Below are 16,462 nucleotides of genomic sequence, written 5' to 3'. Positions count from 1 at the left end.
GCTGATCAACTACCTCATTTCCAGCTTCCTTTACTGTCCATCATGGGCCTCCTGCAGTGCCACAATGATGCCACCCGAAGGCTGCAGGAACAGCAACTCATATTCCGCTTGGGAACCCTGCAGCCCAATGGTATCAATGTGGACTTCACCAGCTTCAAAATCTCCCCTTCCCCCACCGCATCTCAAAACCAGCCCAGTTCGTCCCCTCCCCCCACTGCATCACACAACCAGCCCAGCTCTTCCCCTCCACCCACTGCATCCCAAAACCAGTCCAACCTGTCTCTGCCTCCCTAACCTGTTCTTCCTCTCACCCATCCCTTCCTCCCACCCCAAGCTGCACCTCCATCTCCTACCTACCAACCTCATCCCACCTCCTTGACCTGTCCGTCTTCCCTGGACTGACCTATCCCCTCCCTACGTCCCCACCTATACCCTCCTCTCCACCTATCTTCTTTACTCTCCATCTTCGGTCCGCCTCCCCCTCTCTCCCTATTTATTCCAGAACCCTCACCCCATCCCCCTCTCTGATGAAGGGTCTAGGCCCGAAACGTCAGCTTTTGTGCTCCTGAGATGCTGCTTGGCCTGCTGTGTTCATCCAGCCTCACATTTTATTATCTCACATTTTATTATCTTGGATTCTCCAGCATTTGCAGTTCCCATTATCACTTCTTTACTGTCCTGCTGGGAAGGTAGTGGAGGCTGGAAACCTTACAACCCTTGAAAAATATTTGCATGAGAACTTCAAATATCATAATATTTGAGAATATGGGACATGTAGAGGAAATTGTGACTGGTGCGCTTTTAGTGGTGGTTATGATGGTGTAGAATCGAAGGGCCGAAGGGTCTTTTCCATGCTGCATGAATTTATGAATCTATGAGTCATGTTATGACTAGATTAGTTAAGCTTTTTCCCAATCAAACACTAACATGTTGGGAGCTGCACTTTGGTATTTGGAGATCAGTCTGATACTCCAGTATGATTTCTGTTGAAGTGTCTTGCCTTTGCAGAAACCCTGTTCCACACATTGCCCGCAGATCATTCTGTCACCAAGACAAGGTGGAAGCATTGCAGTGTTCACGTTTCCTAGATGTCACCAGATCAGTTCATTCTGGATCTAGAATTTTAAAAATACTACAAAGATGCAATGAGTGGGCAAGTGAGGGAAACAATAACACCATCTCACATGTAATTAACTGTGTGAAGTGCTTTGAGATCTTCTGAATTGTTAAGTTGCTGTTGACAATAAATGCATTCAGTGACTACAAACTCTGTCATGGCTTCAGTGTCATCAAAATCACAGGTTTAAAAATGTTCATAGTAGATTTTAAATGAAACCAAAAGAGAAATGTATGAACTGATTAGAACTCATTTTATAGAAATGCATTTTGCACATGGAATCCACAAGTAATTTTGAAGGGTTTGAAAGTTGCATCTCTCACTAGCAGTTCTGGCCATCACTCACTATTGAAGGATACCCCTTTGTCTTTGTGTTCTCCCTCTTTCTGTTAAAACTCTCATATCCTCCATCGTCGCACTCTCCCATAAGACATTGTTGGGGTGGGGGGTGGGGGGCGTTGTCATTGCTGGAAACACAGCCAGTAGGTCACTACCGATTCTTTTCCCTCTCCTGCAGTCTGCTGTTTATCATCTGTGTACTGTCCCCCATTGATATTTGCAGATGCAAGGTCAGCTGATCATGCAAAATTTTGTCTCTGCACCATCTTTTCCAACTCTATGAAGATTTTTATGGACTGATATCAATGAGTTGAATTAGCCCTGTCTTCAACTGAACATCCTTGGTAGCCCTGCCTCAAAGTCCATGTGAACTTCCTCACTCCATCTCTTCTCAAACCGTCTGAGCCAGACAATATAAAACCTGTGCTTTTCAAACTCCTGCCTTACCCAGAACTAAGATATATTTGTTTTCACCTTTAGAAAAGTTCCTATCACCATCCTTTGCTCAATCACTCTTCCACTGAAACCTTTTCTGTATACTGCATTGCCTGCTTTTTGATCTCCACATCTTACAAACTTCAACTTGCCTAAAAATCAGCGGCTCCCGTTGTGTCTGATACAAAGTGCCAGCTGTCAATTATCTCTTGCCTTGATAACAGACATTGGCTTCTTGTGGCCAGGTACTTTACTTTTCAAAATGGTTGTCTTGGTTTTCATTCTCATCCACAGTTCCCCAAATAACTTATTAATTCTTCTAGCTTTGTATACATTCCTTCACATAAAGTTCCTCCACTTCTGGTCATTTGTGGCTTTCCTTCTACCTCAGATCACTGGCAAATTTTAATAATCTCAACTGTATTCTCGAGAGCTCCTTCTTGAAATCATTAATTTTTGGTTCTACCCTTGTCCACCATTTAAGAAGCCTCTGAAATTCAACTCATCAAGTTGTAGTTCAGACCAATGAGCCACTCCTTCCATTGTCTTGTTCTGCATTTCCCTACCTTTGAAGCATTTGAAACATATTTAAATATCTGTGTTTAAGTTGAAGTGTGTGCTCTAAAAAGTTGCTTCTTTCTAGAGGTGTGGGAAATCCTATGAACTAATCTAAAGAAGCCCCTTTGTGAGAGAAGAAAAGCAAAAGTAAATTTGACTGGGTCATGATCCTAAATGATTATGAATGAGGCTTTTGTTTGTTAATCAGTCAGAAAAATTGTACTTTTGTACATCTGGATTAAGATGTCTGGAGTGCTTAAGTACCATTCAATTACTTGGCCAATTAATTTTCAAAATAAAGTTACCAAGCAAACAAAGGTTAAAATTCCAGCTGAATTCTTTAAAAGCTGTAGTTCTGTTACCCCTTCTGTTACCAGATACGTTTCAACAGGTTGATATCTCTGTTGAAAGAGCTCTGAGGATAGCTTTATGAGTCTGGAGCTTTCTCATTTTACTATTCATTGCATCTGTCTGATATTTTTAAACATCAGTTCCAATGTGAGCAAATAGATGCGTAAAAGAACTTGCTTGATGTCACAACCTTAGTTGGTAATCAATAGTAAGTAAGCTAGCTGCCTGGTGTGACTGTCAGGCTGCAGCAGCCTGACAGATACAGTTAGATTTGATCACTTCTATTGTAAAGGTTCATTGTCCTTCTTCTTGGCCTGTCATTGTTTTTAACAGGATCGCAATCGATAAAAATATTGTTTGCTATTCAGTCTATTTAGTTTGGCTTTTCCAGAATTTTATTGCAATGACCTTTTTACTGAGGGAGCTGTCCTTCTGAAAATCTGATAATTACACAAACCACTGTTCTACAGTGAATTAAATTGATCTTGCCTGTGAAATGATGAGGGTGGCTGAGAAAGGGCTTAATGAAGTTTCAATTAGTCTGTAAAAGCAAGTGGTGTAAATATTGCTGATTTATTTAAAATGAGGAAGTGCACATGTGCCAACAAAGGAACAAGAAAAGGCTACTCGGCCCTTCAAGTCTGCTCTGTCATTGAATAAGGTTATGGTTGCTCTGTTTTAACCTCACCTCTACATTTCTGCATACCCCCAATAATTTTTTATCCCTTGGTAATCAAGAATCTACCTACCTCTGTCTGAAAAATATTTAAAGATTCTGAATCCAATGCCTTTTGAGGAATGGAATTACAAAGACTCACATCCTCTAAAAGTAAAAAAAAATCTCTATTTTAAAGTGTGATGGCTTATTTTAAAGTATAACCCCCAGTTCTAGATTCTCCTTTCAGAGGAGACATTCTTTCAACATCACCCGGCCAAGTCCCTCAGGATCTTTATATGTTTCAATGAAGTCACCTCTGAGTCTTCGAAACACCAGATAATACAGGCCTCACCTTTCAATCTTTTCCTCACAAGGCATTCCACTAATTCTAGGTAGTAGTCTAGTAAAACTTCAGTGGACTGCTTCTAATGATTAACATTCTTCCTTAATTATGGTGACCAATATTATACTCGAGATGCAGCCTGACTAATGTTGTGTACACTGAAGCCTAACCTCCCCACTCTTACAGTCAATTCCCTTTGCAATATAATATGGCTTTCTATTGGCTTTCCAAATTAAATGCTACATCTGCATGTCAATCATATTTCTCTTCTCCTTTACTGAGCTCTTGTTGCTAGAAACTGGTTTCAAGAAACAGTCTCACCAAAGGAACCATCTTTTCATGTATCATATTTTTTGTCCAGTGTGTGCAGGAGGGCTTCCTGACGCAGTATGTAGATAGGCCAACAAGGGGCGAAGCCACATTAGATTTGGTACTGGGTAATGAGCCCGGCCAGGTGTTAGATTTGGAAGTAGGTGAACACTTTGGTGATAGCGATCACAATTCTGTTATGTTTACTTTAGTGATGGAAAGGGATAAGTGTATACCACTGGGCAAGAGTTATAGCTGGGGGAAAAGCAATTACGATGAGATTAGGCAAGATTTAGGGAGCATAGAATGGGGAAGGAAACTGCACGGGATGGGCACATTAGAAATGTGGAGCTTATTCAACGAAAAGCGCCTGTGGGAGTAGAGACAACCCTGATAATTATAGACCAGTGAGCCTTACCTCAGTTGTTGGTAAAGTGTTGGAAAAGGTTATAAGGGATAGGATTTATAATTATCTAGAAAAGAATAAATTGATTGGGGATAGTCAGTACGGTTTTGTGAAGGGAAGGTCGTGCCTCACGAACCTTATTGAGTTCTTTGAGAAGGTGACCACACAGCTAGATGAGAGTAAACCGGTTGATGTGGTGTATATGGATTTTAGCAAGGTGTTCGATAAGATTCTCCACAATAGGCTATTGTACAAAATGCGGAGGAATGGAATTGTGGGAGATATAGGAGTTTGGATCGGAAATTGGCTTGCTGAAAGAAGACAGAGGGTGGTAGTTGATTGGAAATGTTCATCCTGGAGACGAGTTACTAGTGGTGTACCACAGGGGTCGGTGTTGGGTCCACTGCTGTTTGTCATTTTTATAAATGACCTGGATGAAGGCGTAGTAGGATGGATTAGTAAATTTGCAGATGACACTAAGGTCAGTGGAGTTGTGGATAGTGGCGAAGGATGCTGTAGGTTGCAGAGAGACATAGATAAACTGCAGAGCTTGGCTGAGAGGTGGCAAATGGAGTTTAATGCGGACAAGTGTGAGGTGATGCACTTTGGTAGGAGTAACCGGAAGGCAAAGTACAGGGCTAATGGTAAGATTCTTAGCAGTGTAGATGAGCAGAGAGATCTCGGCGTCCATGTACGCAGATCCTTGAAAGTTGCCAGCCAGGTTGACAGGGCTGTTAAGAAGGCATACAGTGTTTTAGCTTTTATTAATAGGGGGATCGAGTTCCGGAACCAAGAGGTTATGGTGAAGCTGTACAAAACTCTGGTGCGGCCGCACTTGGAGTATTGTGCACAGTTCTGGTCACCGCATTATAAGAAGGATGTGGAAGCTTTGGAAAGGCTGCAGAGGAGATTTACGAGGATGTTGCCTGGTATGGAGGGAAGGTCTTACGAGGAAAGGCTGAGGGACTTGAGGCTGTTTTCATTAGAGAGAAGAAGGTTAAGAGGTGACTTAATTGAAACATATAAAATAATCAGAGGGTTAGATAGGGTGGATAGGGAGAGCCTTTTTCCTAGGATGGTGACGGCGAGCACGAGGGGGCATAGCTTTAAATTGAGGTGTGAAAGATATAGGACAGATGTCAGAGGTAGTTTCTTTACTCAGAGAGTAGTAAGGGAATGGAATGCTTTGCTTGCAATGGTAGTAGATTTGCCAACTTTAGGTACATTTAAGTCGTCATTGGACAAGCATATGGACGTACATGGAATAGTGTAGGTTAGATGGGCTTAAGATCGGTATGACAGGTCGGCACAACATCGAGGGCCGAAGGGCCTGTACTGTGCTGCAATGTTCTATGTTCTATATTAGTCTGTGGGTATTGTGGGTGATTTAACTGTGGAACAAAAGGGATAACCAAGTCTGGGTATACCTCTTCTTTGGATGATCATCAACGTCAATAATGGGAAGTCTGATCTTTTTTGCTTCTGCATCTGGGTCCGAGGAAGCTGATTTCAACTATCGGACGATGGTCAACATTAAAATTGATATTTCTGACCTAAACAATTCCTTTTCTTGCTGATTATGAAGATAGACATCAGTGGACAGTTTTCTTTAAAGAAAGATGCGTGTCATGAACATATTATGGTGCCATAGTAATAAACCTGCTAATATGCTGAGGTAACATGAACCTATTCGTGTCAAATCTAATCATACTAGAATATAATTATGTGGTTGAAGATTTGATGTGCCAGTAAACAAAGATTGCTTGGTGCATGGGATTGATGTGTCTGGCCTCTGATATTTCTCAGTCAAGTTGGTTTCGTGTTAAGAAAGGGTGGGAACTATTACATGCAGTATATAATGATTCTAATGTCTGAAAGGCAGAAGAATGAATTCAACAATCCCTGCAGGGATCTGTGATCCAAGTTTGTATGGATTAGATGTAGGACTAGAAAATGGTAACAGCAACGGAAGTTGGTGGAAAATCTCAGCCGGTGTGGAAGCATCAGTGAAGAAAAGATCAGAGTTAACGTTTCGGGTCCGGAGACCCTCAGAACTGGTAGAAAATGATAATTCTACTTACGTAACCTGTTGTCTCAATGAATACCGCTCTGTTTGATTGCTGATGTTAATATAAGATGCACTTTTATCTAAGGGGTCACCTGTAATTTTGTCCTTAGAAAACTTTTACACCTTAACATTTAAGTCTTATTTGACGCTTTCAATCCTGTTTGTTCAGTGACCGCTCAGTGAAAATTTAAGTTTGAAGGTGGTCATCACTCAAATATCTAAATCCATTCTTGTAGCTAGGCTATAAATGACAAGTGAGACTAATGACCTTAGTTGGGGTTTCCTATAATATATACCAGGGGTGAGAAATCCTGTTCTCATATCCAGAATGCTTTTGGTTCAGGGCCAACCAAGATGATATGCCTAACATGAGGTCAAATTTTATTACATTAAACTAAACTACTGCACATTAAATATTATTTTTGTATATTTTCTCCAGCTGACTAGGTGTGGGTCAGGTTAACACTAACAGTGCAGCTTAGCTTCTGGCTGAAGTAAACTTGCTTCACCATCCTACCCCTGTCATGGGAAGACAAACAATGTGACCTGGAAACGGTCAAGAGAAATGGCTCAGCAGGAAGCCTGAGTAGACAATAACTAAGAATCTGCCTTTGACAGAGAAGAAGTTGTTTTCCTTCTGTACTATGTCTTGTATCTTCCATTAGTTTGAATTTCATGCAAAGCAGTAAGAGACAACACAAATGTTGTCTACAAACTGCTGCCTTAAAGTATATTTCCTGCATCCTTGTGAGTGGTCTTTTTCCCCTTCACAGTTCACCCCCAACATGATCCTCAGTCCAAGTAGTGAAAGTACCTTGTGTATCATTATTTTGTTAAAGGCCTCATTTCTTGCTGAATTCAGTAGGCAGCTTTGCATTTGTCGCTGTTCTAAGTCACAGTGGTAGTTTGTTCACATTAGCATCTTCTTCATAGATAAGAGATAATGGGAACTGCAGATGCTGGAGATTCCAAGATAATAAAATGTGAGGCTGGATGAACACAGCAGGCCAAGCAGCATCTCAGGAGCACAAAAGCTGATGTTTCGGGCCTAGACCCTTCATCAGAGAGGGGGATGGGGGGAGGGAACTGGAATAAATAGGGAGAGAGGGGGAGGCGGACCGAAGATGGAGAGTAAAGAAGGTAGGTGGAGAGGGTGTAGGTGGGGAGGTAGGGAGGGGATAGGTCAGTCCAGGGAAGACGGACAGGTCAAGGAGGTGGGATGAGGTTAGTAGGTAGCTGGGGGTGCGGCTTGGGGTGGGAGGAAGGGATGGGTGAGAGGAAGAACCGGTTAGGGAGGCAGAGACAGGTTGGACTGGTTTTGGGATGCAGTGGGTGGGGGGGAAGAGCTGGGCTGGTTGTGTGGTGCAGTGGGGGGAGGGGATGAACTGGGCTGGTTTAGGGATGCAGTGGGGGAAGGGGAGATTTTGAAACTGGTGAAGTCCACATTGATACCATATGGCTGCAGGGTTCCCAGGCGGAATATGAGTTGCTGTTCCTGCAACCTTCGGGTGGCATCATTGTGGCAGTGCAGGAGGCCCATGATGGACATGTCATCAAGAGAATGGGAGGGGGAGTGGAAATGGTTTGCGACTGGGAGGTGCAGTTGTTTGTTGCGAACTGAGCGGAGGTGTTCTGCAAAGCGGTCCCCAAGCCTCCGCTTGGTTTCCCCAATGTAGAGAAAGCCGCACCGGGTACAGTGGATGCAGTATACCACATTGGCAGAATGTGGTATACTGCATCCACTGTACCCGGTGCGGCTTTCTCTACATTGGGGAAACCAAGCGGAGGCTTGGGGACCGCTTTGCAGAACACCTCCGCTCAGTTCGCAACAAACAACTGCACCTCCCAGTCGCAAACCATTTCCACTCCCCCTCCCATTCTCTTGATGACATGTCCATCATGGGCCTCCTGCACTGCCACAATGATGCCACCCGAAGGTTGCAGGAACAGCAACTCATATTCCGCCTGGGAACCCTGCAGCCATATGGTATCAATGTGGACTTCACCAGTTTCAAAATCTCCCCTTCCCCCACTGCATCCCTAAACCAGCCCAGTTCATCCCCTCCCCCCACTGCACCACACAACCAGCCCAGCTCTTCCCCCCCACCCACTGCATCCCAAAACCAGTCCAACCTGTCTCTGCCTCCCTAACCGGTTCTTCCTCTCACCCATCCCTTCCTCCCACCCCAAGCCGCACCCCCAGCTACCTACTAACCTCATCCCACCTCCTTGACCTGTCCGTCTTCCCTGGACTGACCTATCCCCTCCCTACCTCCCCACCTACACCCTCTCCACCTACCTTCTTTACTCTCCATCTTCGGTCCGCCTCCCCCTCTCTCCCTATTTATTCCAGTTCCCTCCCCCCATCCCCCTCTCTGATGAAGGGTCTAGGCCCGAAACGTCAGCTTTTGTGCTCCTGAGATGCTGCTTGGCCTGCTGTGTTCATCCAGCCTCACATTTTTTTAGCATCTTCTTCATTCCTGGTTTGGATTCTGTATTCATTTCTCTTCAGATGGACAAACTTGGATTTATTTAAAATATTCTGACCCTTCATCCCCTTCAGGCAATGGTATACACAAATGATGAATTACGTGTTGAGACAATGCCAACATTGTGTCCTTTTTTCTCTTCCTGCACAAATTAATCTTTAACATCAACTTCAGATGTGAACAATTTATTTTATAATGCGCAGCTGTCATGTGGATGTATAATTCAAGAGATACCTGTGGCCATTTGGTACCTCATATACAATGTTGGGACAAGGAAGGCAGTGTTCAGCTACTGAAATCATTGTTGTCCAGCTCAATCTCACCTGCCAAGACCTCCACATTAGCATTTTTAAAGTGTATTACTGGATAACAATTAAGAATGTCAAATGTAATCATTTGTACTCCTTAAGCTTGGAGATGCTAGATGGGGCTACCTTCAGCCTTGATTTTGGAAAGATTCTGAAAAGGCTTAACAAGGTAAACACTGAGAAATTGTTTGTACTGGGTGGGGGATCTAAAATGGGGCAGGGGTAATGTTTTACGATATGGTGCAATTATTTAGGACTGAGGTGAAAAGAAATTTCTTCACTTGAAAGTTTCAGAGTCTTTGTAATTCTCTGTCCCAGAGGATCTTTAGTAAATAAATATAGTTGAAGCTGGTTGCTGAGGGAATCACAGGATCTGGAGAATGGGTGGAGTAGCAGATTTGAAGCTGAAAATTAGCCATAATTGTAACGAATGGCAGAGCAATCTCAGTAGCACATGGTCTGCTCAGGCTCTATCTGTTGTCTTCTCATGGACGTTAGTAGTGGCACAAGATCAATTTCCAAATGCACATTGGTAACTTCCAGCTGCATCTCTCCTCTTTGAACTATAGCTCCCTGAATGCTTTAGGCTGCTTGACTGACATTACTTCATTTTCTCTGCGTGCTATTATAAGTACCATTTGTTGTGCTTCAGACTTTGATAGTGGTGGTTGGATTGTTTGATGACTATCAAGAATCTCAGTAGTTATATATATTTAATGAAGGATCTAAGCCCGAAACGTCAGCTTTTGTGCTCCTGAGATGCTGCTTGGCCTGCTGTGTTCATCCAGCTTCACACTTTGTTATCTTGGATTCTCCAGCATCTGCAGTTCCCATTATCACAGTTATATATATTTGTTGGCTTCATTTGTGATATCTGCCCAAGGGATAGTTTGCTCTAAAGTACAGAATAATCGGAAAGTATAGTTCTTGGTTTCTCATGTCACTTGAAACATGTCTGGGCATATTTCCAAATCTGCTGTGATCTATTGTTATCCATATTCCAACTGATGGTTGGAATTTTGAATTCAGCAGTAGTTTAATCTGAAATGAAGACCTCTAATTCCTTGCCCTCCTGTCTTGCAATTCCACAATGTTAAGTATCTGTGTGGAGAAAGCAAGCGTGCCTTAAAGGAAATCTCAAAACGACAGCGTGTATATTCTGGAAGTTGTAAAGCATTGCAATAGTTAAAGACCAGAATAACCTTTCCATTTTACATATGAGATTGGTGATCAGCATCGCAAACTACCAACATTTCAGCAGATGTGTGACTACCCCATAACTTTTGTTTTATTGTTGACTGGTGGGAAACCTGAGATTAATTTTGTTCCATCTAATTGTTTCACAATTGCACCTCCCCTGGGAGCACTTCAGATTGCTAAATACCTTTTGTGCTCTGTGAAGAAAGGAACCAGCGAAGCTTGGGATAGCCTTTTATGTTTCTCTTGAGGGCTTTCACCAGCTCTGCCGTAGTACTTGATGAATAACTCATGAGATCTTTCCAGTGCTGTTCTCATCAATCCAGATTGGTTTGGATGAAGAATGAATTGATCAGCTCCTTCCCTTCTAATCTAACGACTGCTGGGTAGAAGCAAACCACATTAAGGTGGTTTAGCTGATTAAGCAAAGTGTGGAGAACTCCCATCAGTTATACAGAGAGGAGCAATTGAAGTATTGAAGTCATTGCATTGAACAATACATGCAGCAAAATAATCAATACCGCATATTTTGTGCTCCTTAGTTGGCTGTTATGATCTATTTGCTTTCCATGCTCATTCCAGTGTCTGGGAGCTCTACTTTCCAGAAATGTAATCACACTGTCTATGGAGAAACAGCAGTAATGGCAACTTACATTTACATAGCACCTTTTTAGCATAGTAATGCACCCTAAGCGGCTTCACAGGAATGTTATCAATAGAATCTGAATTGGAAAAGGAGATATTGGAGCAGATAATGAAGAGGTTGGGCAAAGGTGTTGGTTTTGAGGAGTGTGTAAATAGAAGAAAGCAAGGGAAAGAGACAAGAAGATATAGGGAAAGGATTCCAGAGCTCATTTCCAGGACAGCTAAAGGCTTGCGTACCAGCACCAGGGGTTATGTTAAAATCAGGAGGTTGGTATTAGAAGAATAATTAATATGTTTCAAAAAATAGTACAGCTGAAGGATATAACAGAACAAATAGGGGTGAGTGCCTGGAGATATATTTAAACAAGGATAAGAATTTTAAAACTGAGTCACTGCTTATGTGAGCATCATTGTAGGTTAACAACAAAGGTGTCATGGAAATATACATGAGTAGTGCAAAGGCAGCAAAGTTTTGGATGATCTCGATTTACGGAAGGTAGACTATGGGAGACAAGTCAGGGAGAAGTTGGATTAATGTGGCCGAACTAAAAAGGGAAAATTTGCGAGAGTCCTGGCAGACTATCGGGCTGCTCTCTGTTTAAAGATAGACGAATGGTGGTGGTTTGACCTGAGGGTCACCATGCCTCACACGAGGAGAGACATCGAGAAGGAGACTCCTTTATGGTTACATAAGCTGATGCAGGACTTGAACACATAGTGCTGGTGTCCCTCTGCAGTACAAAACAGTCATCCAGCCAACTGTACTGTCTAGCCCCTTTAATCTGGTCTAAAGTAATCAGGGTAAGGCTAAAGACAAAGGGGAAAATCTAGTTCTACTAGACTATTGGGTTCCTCTGTCATTAGAGAGGGACATCTGGTGATGGTGAAATCAGAGGGTGACCGATGGCCAAGGTAAGCGGAGAGAGTCAAAAGAGAGTCTTTCATGATAACCTCTGCTGGAGGGAATTGAGCCCACAATGTACATGTTGGAAACTAGCCATCTAGCTAACTGACTCCACTTAACTCATAAAGGTGTGGATGAGGGTGTTAGCAGATGATGAGCTGAGGTGGAGGCAAACACGGTAGGGGGTGGCAGTGGTACAGAGGGGAGGTACGCCAACTAACTAACAGTGTGGCTGGTTATTTGGAGGTTCATCTTGAGGTAAGTTATCACAATTCAGCTGGGAACAGACTGGTTCAACCTCACAGTTGCCAGATAGAGGATAGAATGGTTGCTAGGGAGTAAAGCTTGCAGTCAGTATCGAAAGACTATGATTTTGCTTTTCCCACTATTCACTCTAAGCAAATTTTTTACTCACCCAGTACTGGATGCTTCGCAAGCAGGCTGATAACTTAGAGGTTGAGAGAGAATGGTGATACAGTAGATTTGGGTGTCACCAGTTCAGGTCTAGAATTGATGCTGTATTTTTTGATCCGATTGTTGAGAGGCAGCATGTAGATGAGAAAAAGGAGGGGGACATGGATAGATGTTGCAGGACATGAAAACTAAGAGAGTTGGAAGTGAAATATTTGATGACTCTCTGGATACCATTAGATGAGTAAGAAAGACATGAGATGAGCGTCATCTGTTCCAGTTTAATAATGATGAAAAGCCATTAGAGGAGAACGATGCGATTAAGTATGTCAAAGGATGCTGGTAGGGGATAGTTTACTTCTGTGACAATCACATTAAAGATAATTTTTTACTTTATGACGAACTCTTACCACTGTGGCAAGGGTGGAAACCTGATTGGAAGGATTCAAATGTCGATTTCCAGGAAGAAGTAACATGAATCTGGGAGGTGATAGCACATTTGGATATTTTGATAATGGAAGTGAAGCTTGAGATGTAGTATTAGTTTGAAAAGTTGCAGATGTACATTAAATCACTTCACGGAGGCCAGTATTCGGCACCAAGTTACCCTTTGCTGGAAGGACCTTGATACTGATCCTCAGTGCCAACTGTCAGTATGAACATGATGTCCGACACTCCTCTTTTTATCTGTCAGACAGGGTTCTCTGAATGGACCCAATTAACAGCCCCAATCAGGGAACTCATATTCTATGAGGCCCACCTAGCTGACCTCATTACAATCGCGGCAAATAGAGCAGATTTTTGAGAAGTGGGATGAAAGCAAGTATAATAATTTGGCAAAATACATACTCTGTGTTTATTTTCTTGTAGTTTTTAGATTCAAACATAAATCATAAATATCTCTTTTATACAAATCCATGTTCCCTGCTCATTGGATTGCATGCACGGTCTAGGGAGCTTGTTTGATTTAATTTGCTCCCAAAGTTTTAAGTTTTAGATTTTATCATATACTGTTTGGCTCTAAAATTAATCTAGGCAGCCATCATATATGGCTAAATGTAATTTACGTTACTCAGCAGTAAGCGTTTTGACCGATTTTGTGATGTTTTCAAACTGTATTTGATTATTGTCCTCTGTGACATGCCTTTGGATGATTTACTATCATAAAGATGCCAAACAAACACAATTTGTTGCTGGACAGTGAGCCAATGTAGCATGACATACGTGATAGAATTGAAGATACTTGGAAGAAACTTTTTGAACCTACATCCTTTTGCATTTAATTTATCAGAAGAGCATATCGTTTAAAAGCATGCAGTCACAAACATATCCGTTGTGTCTTTATTACTAGCAGTTTGTAACAGGACTGTGGAGCTAAGGAACTAAGGATTCCTTGACTGTTATTAATGGATCTAACTTCGAGGAGGAAGTTAACTATTTGCTGGGGAGTGATTTTATCACACAATAATTTACTAGAAAGGCAAAGTAGCTGTACTTTACATAATGAAATTAAGCTCCGTGTTTAGAGTTCTTTTTTCCTATTCATTCAGTTTTTGCTAGTTAGTTGGCTTAATGCAATAAGGAAATGCTGTGTAGGATTATTAGTATACTGTGCAGTTATATTCACAACAATGGTTGCGATGTGAGCCCTATCAAGTGTTTGCAAAAGCTAACTAACAAAGAGTTAGTCAGAACACCACAATTAAGGCTTGTTCTTTCAAGCAGTGACTGAACTGAGAACTGCCAAATGTTGTCAATCAGTGGGATGATGTAAAGTGTCTACTGCTGTGCTGTGTAGCATTGATGCTACTAAATGTGTTGTTTGAAGAAAATATAATCGTTGTACAGCTGACAACATTTTTCAGGTTTTAGTTAACAGAGATGAGTCCTGCAATGTTTACTTAACATTATCTAGACTTGGTAAAATGGGTTTAAAACTGAGTTTTAGCTTGGGAATCCTAATGAGATTCGGATTGCTGGACGTGTACATTTCCTGTTCTTACTCTATTCTCAAGACATACACCTGGCCTTTTTGCAACAGACATATCTTGAGCTCTTCATTGTTTGCATTTATTATGTTCACTATTTTAGATTTATTACTAATTATTGTGGACATTGATCTCATATAAGTTATTCATCTCCTAAAAGATTCTGCAATTCAGAAGAAAGAACAATCAAGTGTATCTGCACACCAACTGGACCTGCCCGATGAAGTGTCAGTTAGATTGTATTTTCGCTGAAGCAAAACATGCAGAAGTGAGGGAAATAAATAAAGGTTTTAAACTTTTTGCTGTTACTTGCAATTTTAGTTCCTCATTATTTAGTTTGGGAAACCTGACCAGCATGGATGAGTTGGACTGAAGGGTCTGTTTTGCTGCTGTATGACACTGACTCTATAACTTACATTTGTATAGTGCCATTCTCAAGCTCAGGATGTCCCAAAACTCCTTAGAGAGGATATTAAATACTTTTGAATTGCAATCATGACAATGCAAGCAACCATCGAAATCAGTCTGCACATGTTGAAGTCCACAAACAGCAATAAGTAAAGAAGGCACTGAATAGAGCACATATCTCTGCCATGCTGTAGTATTTCAACATTATAATAAGTACACCTGTCTTATTTAGGCTTTACCTTGACTGTTTGCTGTTCTGTAATGATACAACGAGGAAAGGAAGTCCATGTATTACAGCTTCCATCTTCCATCTTCCATCCAGGACATTTCTACCTTTCTCTTGTGGGAATTAGATAAACATTGATAGAAGACTCACAAGTACATAATCTACATTAAAAAACATAATCCCCCGACAAACATCTTTCTTCACAGAGGGACAGTTGCAAGGAAATCTAATCAAAACTTTTCCCAAATTACTGGCTTTGTATTGAAAGCCGCTTTCTTATTGTATTTTTGCGGGAATATCTCTTGCTCTCACTCCCATATATTCTTGTCAGTTTTATAACTGAATAGAGGGTCTTGTGGTACAATGAATATCGATGCGGCGTTTGAGCCAGAAGCTCGGGTTTCAAGTCCCCGTACTTGGCGGTCAGAGAATGCGCCTTTGTAAGATGGCAAAACATGTTCATCATTCACTGCTGAATCTTTGCGATGTGCCTGTTGTAGGCAGTCAGTGCAGTGAAGTGACTTGGTCAGCCCATGTGGGTGTGGAGCTTCTGCCAAAAGGCTGGTGACCTGTTCCAGGAAAACTAGTCATCTTGCCTTGTCTGTCTCGTGCATCACCAGCTTTGAAGAAGGAACGAAAGAAGAAGGTAGAAATGATCACTACTCACTAAAACAAGCTGTCCACAAAACAAATACTTCTCCCAGAACAAGCACATACTTGTTCTGAGGCATGTTGGTTCATTTGTGAGGTTTACTATGTGCTGGCTCACTGATTTAAAACAGAATCATTGCGGAAATGTCACACATTATGATCTATATGTCTGTGCTGCAGCTAGTGCTATGAGTTACAGCAACAAGTTTATTTTGAAGCAATAACCTTGCACCACTATGCTAGTTTTCATTTTATTGCATGTTTATGCCACAGGGTTTATCAGCAGCGGTTCTTGAGTGTGATACAAAGTGCTGCAGCTATTTTTCTAACTACACTGGGAGGTCTAACTTCTTCTTTTCATGTGTGTTTAGACACTGTCTTCAGATCTTCAGTTTTCTTTGTGTTTATGCTTAACCAGTGTTTTACAATCGTACCAGAGTCAGCTGTCCCGGACACTCTTAAAACAAGGAAAGTAAACGATCAGCCTTTCTGGTGTTGTCAGAACTGGGTGGAGTCCAGAAACTGATCTCACGGCACACTAACAGCTGACCAATATTTATTGGGCAATTGCCCACTGCTGTGCCTAAGGCGTTAGTTATATGTGATACCATAAAAAGCTGGAATGCAGTCTGCATCCAAGTCTATGACTTC

The 16,462-nt window shown here is 41.8% G+C and overlaps 1 protein-coding gene across 4 annotated transcripts in view; it reads left to right on the top strand.

Annotated features, from left to right (window-relative positions):
- LOC125461484 (proto-oncogene tyrosine-protein kinase Src-like) overlaps positions 1-16,462 on the top strand; it is a 169,540-nt gene that overhangs the window by 55,868 nt on the left and 97,210 nt on the right. The window contains exon 1 of one of the 4 annotated variants that reach the window (XM_048550318.2): positions 15,705-15,806. The exons of the other annotated variants lie outside the window; for them this stretch is intronic. The gene's annotated coding sequence lies outside the window, so the exon portion shown is untranslated. Of the gene's footprint in view, positions 1-15,704; positions 15,807-16,462 lie in introns of those variants that run through there. 4 annotated transcript variants of the gene reach the window in all.

Source organism: Stegostoma tigrinum, chromosome 19 (genome assembly GCF_030684315.1).
Source record: "Stegostoma tigrinum isolate sSteTig4 chromosome 19, sSteTig4.hap1, whole genome shotgun sequence".
Classification (NCBI taxonomy): domain Eukaryota; kingdom Metazoa; phylum Chordata; class Chondrichthyes; order Orectolobiformes; family Stegostomatidae; genus Stegostoma; species Stegostoma tigrinum.
This window is presented reverse-complemented; position numbering and strand designations above follow the sequence as displayed.